Below are 8,734 nucleotides of genomic sequence, written 5' to 3'. Positions count from 1 at the left end.
CTGGGTGGGGATGCCTTACCAGGGATCCAGCCTGGCCCTCTGACCCCCCCAGGCCCTGGGGGGGATGCCTTACCAGGGATCCAGCCTGACCCTCTGACCCCCAGGCCCTGGGTGGGGATGCCTTACCAGGGATCCAGCCTGGCCCTCTGACCCCCCAGGCCCTGGGGGCTCCCTTACCAGGGATCCAGCCTGGCCCTCTGACCCCCAGGCCCTGGGGGGCTCCCTTCCCCGGACTCTCCGCCCCACCCCTGGGCTCGGGCTCTCTTCTCCGGACCCGCTGCCACCACCCACCCCACAACCCACTTCACCCCCAGACCCGGCCTCTCTTCTCCGGACCCGCTGCACCCCCCAGGCCCTGGGGGGGATGCCTTACCAGGGATCCAGCCTGGCCCTGTGACCCCCAGGCCCTGGGTGGGGATGCCTTACCAGGATCCAGCCTGACCCTCTGACCCCCAGGCCCTGGGGGGGGGGATGCCTTACCAGTGGGCCAGCCTGGCCCTGTGACCCCCCCAGGCCCTGGGGGGATGCCTTACCAGGCATCCAGCCTGACCCTCTGACCCCCAGGCCCTGGGGGGGGGGGGATGCCTTACCAGGCATCCAGCCTGACCCTCTGACCCCCAGGCCCTGGGGGGGGGGGGGGATGCCTTACCAGGGATCCAGCCTGGCCCTGTGACCCCCAGGCCCTGGGTGGGGATGCCTTACCAGGGATCCAGCCTGGCCCTCTGACCCCCCCAGGCCCTGGGGGGGATGCCTTACCAGGGATCCAGCCTGGCCCTGTGACCCCCAGGCCCTGGGTGGGGATGCCTTACCAGGGATCCAGCCTGGCCCTCTGACCCCCCCAGGCCCTGGGTGGGGATGCCTTACCAGGGATCCAGCCTGGCCCTCTGACCCCCCCAGGCCCTGGGTGGGGATGCCTTACCAGGGATCCAGCCTGGCCCTCTGACCCCCCCAGGCCCTGGGGGGGATGCCTTACCAGGGATCCAGCCTGACCCTCTGACCCCCAGGCCCTGGGTGGGGATGCCTTACCAGGGATCCAGCCTGGCCCTCTGACCCCCCAGGCCCTGGGGGCTCCCTTACCAGGGATCCAGCCTGGCCCTCTGACCCCCAGGCCCTGGGGGGCTCCCTTCCCCGGACTCTCCGCCCCACCCCTGGGCTCGGGCTCTCTTCTCCGGACCCGCTGCCACCACCCACCCCACAACCCACTTCACCCCCAGACCCGGCCTCTCTTCTCCGGACCCGCTGCACCCCCCCAGGCCCTGGGGGGGATGCCTTACCAGGGATCCAGCCTGGCCCTGTGACCCCCAGGCCCTGGGTGGGGATGCCTTACCAGGGATCCAGCCTGACCCTCTGACCCCCAGGCCCTGGGGGGGGGGATGCCTTACCAGTGGGCCAGCCTGGCCCTGTGACCCCCCCCAGGCCCTGGGGGGATGCCTTACCAGGCTCCAGCCTGACCCTCTGACCCCCAGGCCCTGGGGGGGGGGGGATGCCTTACCAGGCATCCAGCCTGACCCTCTGACCCCCAGGCCCTGGGGGGGGGGGGGGATGCCTTACCAGGGATCCAGCCTGGCCCTGTGACCCCCAGGCCCTGGGTGGGGATGCCTTACCAGGGATCCAGCCTGGCCCTCTGACCCCCCCAGGCCCTGGGGGGGATGCCTTACCAGGGATCCAGCCTGGCCCTGTGACCCCCAGGCCCTGGGTGGGGATGCCTTACCAGGGATCCAGCCTGGCCCTCTGACCCCCCCAGGCCCTGGGTGGGGATGCCTTACCAGGGATCCAGCCTGGCCCTCTGACCCCCCCAGGCCCTGGGTGGGGATGCCTTACCAGGGATCCAGCCTGGCCCTCTGACCCCCCCAGGCCCTGGGGGGGATGCCTTACCAGGGATCCAGCCTGACCCTCTGACCCCCAGGCCCTGGGTGGGGATGCCTTACCAGGGATCCAGCCTGGCCCTCTGACCCCCCAGGCCCTGGGGGCTCCCTTACCAGGGATCCAGCCTGGCCCTCTGACCCCCAGGCCCTGGGGGGCTCCCTTCCCCGGACTCTCCGCCCCACCCCTGGGCTCGGGCTCTCTTCTCCGGACCCGCTGCCACCACCCACCCCACAACCCACTTCACCCCCAGACCCGGCCTCTCTTCTCCGGACCCGCTGCACCCCCCCAGGCCCTGGGGGGGATGCCTTACCAGGGATCCAGCCTGGCCCTGTGACCCCCAGGCCCTGGGTGGGGATGCCTTACCAGGGATCCAGCCTGACCCTCTGACCCCCAGGCCCTGGGGGGGGGGATGCCTTACCAGTGGGCCAGCCTGGCCCTGTGACCCCCCCCAGGCCCTGGGGGGATGCCTTACCAGGCATCCAGCCTGACCCTCTGACCCCCAGGCCCTGGGGGGGGGGGATGCCTTACCAGGCATCCAGCCTGACCCTCTGACCCCCAGGCCCTGGGGGGGGGGGGGGATGCCTTACCAGGGATCCAGCCTGGCCCTGTGACCCCCAGGCCCTGGGTGGGGATGCCTTACCAGGGATCCAGCCTGGCCCTCTGACCCCCCCAGGCCCTGGGGGGGATGCCTTACCAGGGATCCAGCCTGGCCCTGTGACCCCCAGGCCCTGGGTGGGGATGCCTTACCAGGGATCCAGCCTGGCCCTCTGACCCCCCAGGCCCTGGGTGGGGATGCCTTACCAGGGATCCAGCCTGGCCCTCTGACCCCCCCAGGCCCTGGGTGGGGATGCCTTACCAGGGATCCAGCCTGGCCCTCTGACCCCCCCAGGCCCTGGGGGGGATGCCTTACCAGGGATCCAGCCTGACCCTCTGACCCCCAGGCCCTGGGTGGGGATGCCTTACCAGGGATCCAGCCTGGCCCTCTGACCCCCCAGGCCCTGGGGGCTCCCTTACCAGGGATCCAGCCTGGCCCTCTGACCCCCAGGCCCTGGGGGGCTCCCTTCCCCGGACTCTCCGCCCCACCCCTGGGCTCGGGCTCTCTTCTCCGGACCCGCTGCCACCACCCACCCCACAACCCACTTCACCCCCAGACCCGGCCTCTCTTCTCCGGACCCGCTGCACCCCCCCAGGCCCTGGGGGGATGCCTTACCAGGGATCCAGCCTGGCCCTGTGACCCCCAGGCCCTGGGTGGGGATGCCTTACCAGGGATCCAGCCTGACCCTCTGACCCCCAGGCCCTGGGGGGGGGATGCCTTACCAGTGGGCCAGCCTGGCCCTGTGACCCCCCCCAGGCCCTGGGGGATGCCTTACCAGGCATCCAGCCTGACCCTCTGACCCCCAGGCCCTGGGGGGGGGGGGATGCCTTACCAGGCATCCAGCCTGACCCTCTGACCCCCAGGCCCTGGGGGGGGGGGGGGGATGCCTTACCAGGGATCCAGCCTGGCCCTGTGACCCCCAGGCCCTGGGTGGGGATGCCTTACCAGGGATCCAGCCTGGCCCTCTGACCCCCCCAGGCCCTGGGGGGGATGCCTTACCAGGGATCCAGCCTGGCCCTGTGACCCCCAGGCCCTGGGTGGGGATGCCTTACCAGGGATCCAGCCTGGCCCTCTGACCCCCCCAGGCCCTGGGTGGGGATGCCTTACCAGGGATCCAGCCTGGCCCTCTGACCCCCCCAGGCCCTGGGTGGGGATGCCTTACCAGGGATCCAGCCTGGCCCTCTGACCCCCCCAGGCCCTGGGGGGGATGCCTTACCAGGGATCCAGCCTGACCCTCTGACCCCCAGGCCCTGGGTGGGGATGCCTTACCAGGGATCCAGCCTGGCCCTCTGACCCCCCAGGCCCTGGGGGCTCCCTTACCAGGGATCCAGCCTGGCCCTCTGACCCCCAGGCCCTGGGGGGCTCCCTTCCCCGGACTCTCCGCCCCACCCCTGGGCTCGGGCTCTCTTCTCCGGACCCGCTGCCACCACCCACCCCACAACCCACTTCACCCCCAGACCCGGCCTCTCTTCTCCGGACCCGCTGCACCCCCCCAGGCCCTGGGGGGGATGCCTTACCAGGGATCCAGCCTGGCCCTGTGACCCCCAGGCCCTGGGTGGGGATGCCTTACCAGGGATCCAGCCTGACCCTCTGACCCCCAGGCCCTGGGGGGGGGGATGCCTTACCAGTGGGCCAGCCTGGCCCTGTGACCCCCCCCAGGCCCTGGGGGGATGCCTTACCAGGCATCCAGCCTGACCCTCTGACCCCCAGGCCCTGGGGGGGGGGGATGCCTTACCAGGCATCCAGCCTGACCCTCTGACCCCCAGGCCCTGGGGGGGGGGGGGGGATGCCTTACCAGGGATCCAGCCTGGCCCTGTGACCCCCAGGCCCTGGGTGGGGATGCCTTACCAGGGATCCAGCCTGGCCCTCTGACCCCCCCAGGCCCTGGGGGGGATGCCTTACCAGGGATCCAGCCTGGCCCTGTGACCCCCAGGCCCTGGGTGGGGATGCCTTACCAGGGATCCAGCCTGGCCCTCTGACCCCCCCAGGCCCTGGGTGGGGATGCCTTACCAGGGATCCAGCCTGGCCCTCTGACCCCCCCAGGCCCTGGGTGGGGATGCCTTACCAGGGATCCAGCCTGGCCCTCTGACCCCCCAGGCCCTGGGGGGGATGCCTTACCAGGGATCCAGCCTGACCCTCTGACCCCCAGGCCCTGGGTGGGGATGCCTTACCAGGGATCCAGCCTGGCCCTCTGACCCCCCAGGCCCTGGGGGCTCCCTTACCAGGGATCCAGCCTGGCCCTCTGACCCCCAGGCCCTGGGGGGCTCCCTTCCCCGGACTCTCCGCCCCACCCCTGGGCTCGGGCTCTCTTCTCCGGACCCGCTGCCACCACCCACCCCACAACCCACTTCACCCCCAGACCCGGCCTCTCTTCTCCGGACCCGCTGCACCCCCCCAGGCCCTGGGGGGATGCCTTACCAGGGATCCAGCCTGGCCCTGTGACCCCCAGGCCCTGGGTGGGGATGCCTTACCAGGGATCCAGCCTGACCCTCTGACCCCCAGGCCCTGGGGGGGGGATGCCTTACCAGTGGGCCAGCCTGGCCCTGTGACCCCCCCCAGGCCCTGGGGGGATGCCTTACCAGGCATCCAGCCTGACCCTCTGACCCCCAGGCCCTGGGGGGGGGGGGATGCCTTACCAGGCATCCAGCCTGACCCTCTGACCCCCAGGCCCTGGGGGGGGGGGGGGGATGCCTTACCAGGGATCCAGCCTGGCCCTGTGACCCCCAGGCCCTGGGTGGGGATGCCTTACCAGGGATCCAGCCTGGCCCTCTGACCCCCCCAGGCCCTGGGGGGGATGCCTTACCAGGGATCCAGCCTGGCCCTGTGACCCCCAGGCCCTGGGTGGGGATGCCTTACCAGGGATCCAGCCTGGCCCTCTGACCCCCCCAGGCCCTGGGTGGGGATGCCTTACCAGGGATCCAGCCTGGCCCTCTGACCCCCCCAGGCCCTGGGTGGGGATGCCTTACCAGGGATCCAGCCTGGCCCTCTGACCCCCCCAGGCCCTGGGGGGGATGCCTTACCAGGGATCCAGCCTGACCCTCTGACCCCCAGGCCCTGGGTGGGGATGCCTTACCAGGGATCCAGCCTGGCCCTCTGACCCCCCAGGCCCTGGGGGCTCCCTTACCAGGGATCCAGCCTGGCCCTCTGACCCCCAGGCCCTGGGGGGCTCCCTTCCCCGGACTCTCCGCCCCACCCCTGGGCTCGGGCTCTCTTCTCCGGACCCGCTGCCACCACCCACCCCACAACCCACTTCACCCCCAGACCCGGCCTCTCTTCTCCGGACCCGCTGCACCCCCCCAGGCCCTGGGGGGGATGCCTTACCAGGGATCCAGCCTGGCCCTGTGACCCCCAGGCCCTGGGTGGGGATGCCTTACCAGGGATCCAGCCTGACCCTCTGACCCCCAGGCCCTGGGGGGGGGGATGCCTTACCAGTGGGCCAGCCTGGCCCTGTGACCCCCCCCAGGCCCTGGGGGGATGCCTTACCAGGCATCCAGCCTGACCCTCTGACCCCCAGGCCCTGGGGGGGGGGGGATGCCTTACCAGGCATCCAGCCTGACCCTCTGACCCCCAGGCCCTGGGGGGGGGGGGGGGATGCCTTACCAGGGATCCAGCCTGGCCCTGTGACCCCCAGGCCCTGGGTGGGGATGCCTTACCAGGGATCCAGCCTGGCCCTCTGACCCCCCCAGGCCCTGGGGGGGTGCCTTACCAGGGATCCAGCCTGGCCCTGTGACCCCCAGGCCCTGGGTGGGGATGCCTTACCAGGGATCCAGCCTGGCCCTCTGACCCCCCCAGGCCCTGGGTGGGGATGCCTTACCAGGGATCCAGCCTGGCCCTCTGACCCCCCCAGGCCCTGGGTGGGGATGCCTTACCAGGGATCCAGCCTGGCCCTCTGACCCCCCCAGGCCCTGGGGGGGATGCCTTACCAGGGATCCAGCCTGACCCTCTGACCCCCAGGCCCTGGGTGGGGATGCCTTACCAGGGATCCAGCCTGGCCCTCTGACCCCCCAGGCCCTGGGGGCTCCCTTACCAGGGATCCAGCCTGGCCCTCTGACCCCCAGGCCCTGGGGGGCTCCCTTCCCCGGACTCTCCGCCCCACCCCTGGGCTCGGGCTCTCTTCTCCGGACCCGCTGCCACCACCCACCCCACAACCCACTTCACCCCCAGACCCGGCCTCTCTTCTCCGGACCCGCTGCACCCCCCCAGGCCCTGGGGGGGATGCCTTACCAGGGATCCAGCCTGGCCCTGTGACCCCCAGGCCCTGGGTGGGGATGCCTTACCAGGGATCCAGCCTGACCCTCTGACCCCCAGGCCCTGGGGGGGGGGATGCCTTACCAGTGGGCCAGCCTGGCCCTGTGACCCCCCCCAGGCCCTGGGGGGATGCCTTACCAGGCATCCAGCCTGACCCTCTGACCCCCAGGCCCTGGGGGGGGGGGATGCCTTACCAGGCATCCAGCCTGACCCTCTGACCCCCAGGCCCTGGGGGGGGGGGGGGGATGCCTTACCAGGGATCCAGCCTGGCCCTGTGACCCCCAGGCCCTGGGTGGGGATGCCTTACCAGGGATCCAGCCTGGCCCTCTGACCCCCCCAGGCCCTGGGGGGGATGCCTTACCAGGGATCCAGCCTGGCCCTGTGACCCCCAGGCCCTGGGTGGGGATGCCTTACCAGGGATCCAGCCTGGCCCTCTGACCCCCCCAGGCCCTGGGTGGGGATGCCTTACCAGGGATCCAGCCTGGCCCTCTGACCCCCCCAGGCCCTGGGTGGGGATGCCTTACCAGGGATCCAGCCTGGCCCTCTGACCCCCCCAGGCCCTGGGGGGGATGCCTTACCAGGGATCCAGCCTGACCCTCTGACCCCCAGGCCCTGGGTGGGGATGCCTTACCAGGGATCCAGCCTGGCCCTCTGACCCCCCAGGCCCTGGGGGCTCCCTTACCAGGGATCCAGCCTGGCCCTCTGACCCCCAGGCCCTGGGGGGCTCCCTTCCCCGGACTCTCCGCCCCACCCCTGGGCTCGGGCTCTCTTCTCCGGACCCGCTGCCACCACCCACCCCACAACCCACTTCACCCCCAGACCCGGCCTCTCTTCTCCGGACCCGCTGCACCCCCCCAGGCCCTGGGGGGATGCCTTACCAGGGATCCAGCCTGGCCCTGTGACCCCCAGGCCCTGGGTGGGGATGCCTTACCAGGGATCCAGCCTGACCCTCTGACCCCCAGGCCCTGGGGGGGGGGATGCCTTACCAGTGGGCCAGCCTGGCCCTGTGACCCCCCCCAGGCCCTGGGGGGATGCCTTACCAGGCATCCAGCCTGACCCTCTGACCCCCAGGCCCTGGGGGGGGGGGGATGCCTTACCAGGCATCCAGCCTGACCCTCTGACCCCCAGGCCCTGGGGGGGGGGGGGGGATGCCTTACCAGGGATCCAGCCTGGCCCTGTGACCCCCAGGCCCTGGGTGGGGATGCCTTACCAGGGATCCAGCCTGGCCCTCTGACCCCCCCAGGCCCTGGGGGGGATGCCTTACCAGGGATCCAGCCTGGCCCTGTAGGGATCCAGCCTGGCCCTGTGACCCCCAGGCCCTGGGTGGGGATGCCTTACCAGGGATCCAGCCTGGCCCTCTGACCCCCCCAGGCCCTGGGTGGGGATGCCTTACCAGGGATCCAGCCTGGCCCTCTGACCCCCCCAGGCCCTGGGTGGGGATGCCTTACCAGGGATCCAGCCTGGCCCTCTGACCCCCCCAGGCCCTGGGGGGGATGCCTTACCAGGGATCCAGCCTGACCCTCTGACCCCCAGGCCCTGGGTGGGGATGCCTTACCAGGGATCCAGCCTGGCCCTCTGACCCCCCAGGCCCTGGGGGCTCCCTTACCAGGGATCCAGCCTGGCCCTCTGACCCCCAGGCCCTGGGGGGCTCCCTTCCCCGGACTCTCCGCCCCACCCCTGGGCTCGGGCTCTCTTCTCCGGACCCGCTGCCACCACCCACCCCACAACCCACTTCACCCCCAGACCCGGCCTCTCTTCTCCGGACCCGCTGCACCCCCCCAGGCCCTGGGGGGGATGCCTTACCAGGGATCCAGCCTGGCCCTGTGACCCCCAGGCCCTGGGTGGGGATGCCTTACCAGGGATCCAGCCTGACCCTCTGACCCCCAGGCCCTGGGGGGGGGGATGCCTTACCAGTGGGCCAGCCTGGCCCTGTGACCCCCCCCAGGCCCTGGGGGGATGCCTTACCAGGCATCCAGCCTGACCCTCTGACCCCCAGGCCCTGGGGGGGGGGGGATGCCTTACCAG

The sequence above is a fragment of the Lutjanus erythropterus genome, unplaced genomic scaffold, assembly GCF_056507025.1.
Source record: "Lutjanus erythropterus isolate fLutEry1 unplaced genomic scaffold, fLutEry1.hap2 Scaffold_211, whole genome shotgun sequence".
Lineage (NCBI taxonomy): Eukaryota > Metazoa > Chordata > Actinopteri > Lutjaniformes > Lutjanidae > Lutjanus > Lutjanus erythropterus.
This window is presented reverse-complemented; position numbering follows the sequence as displayed.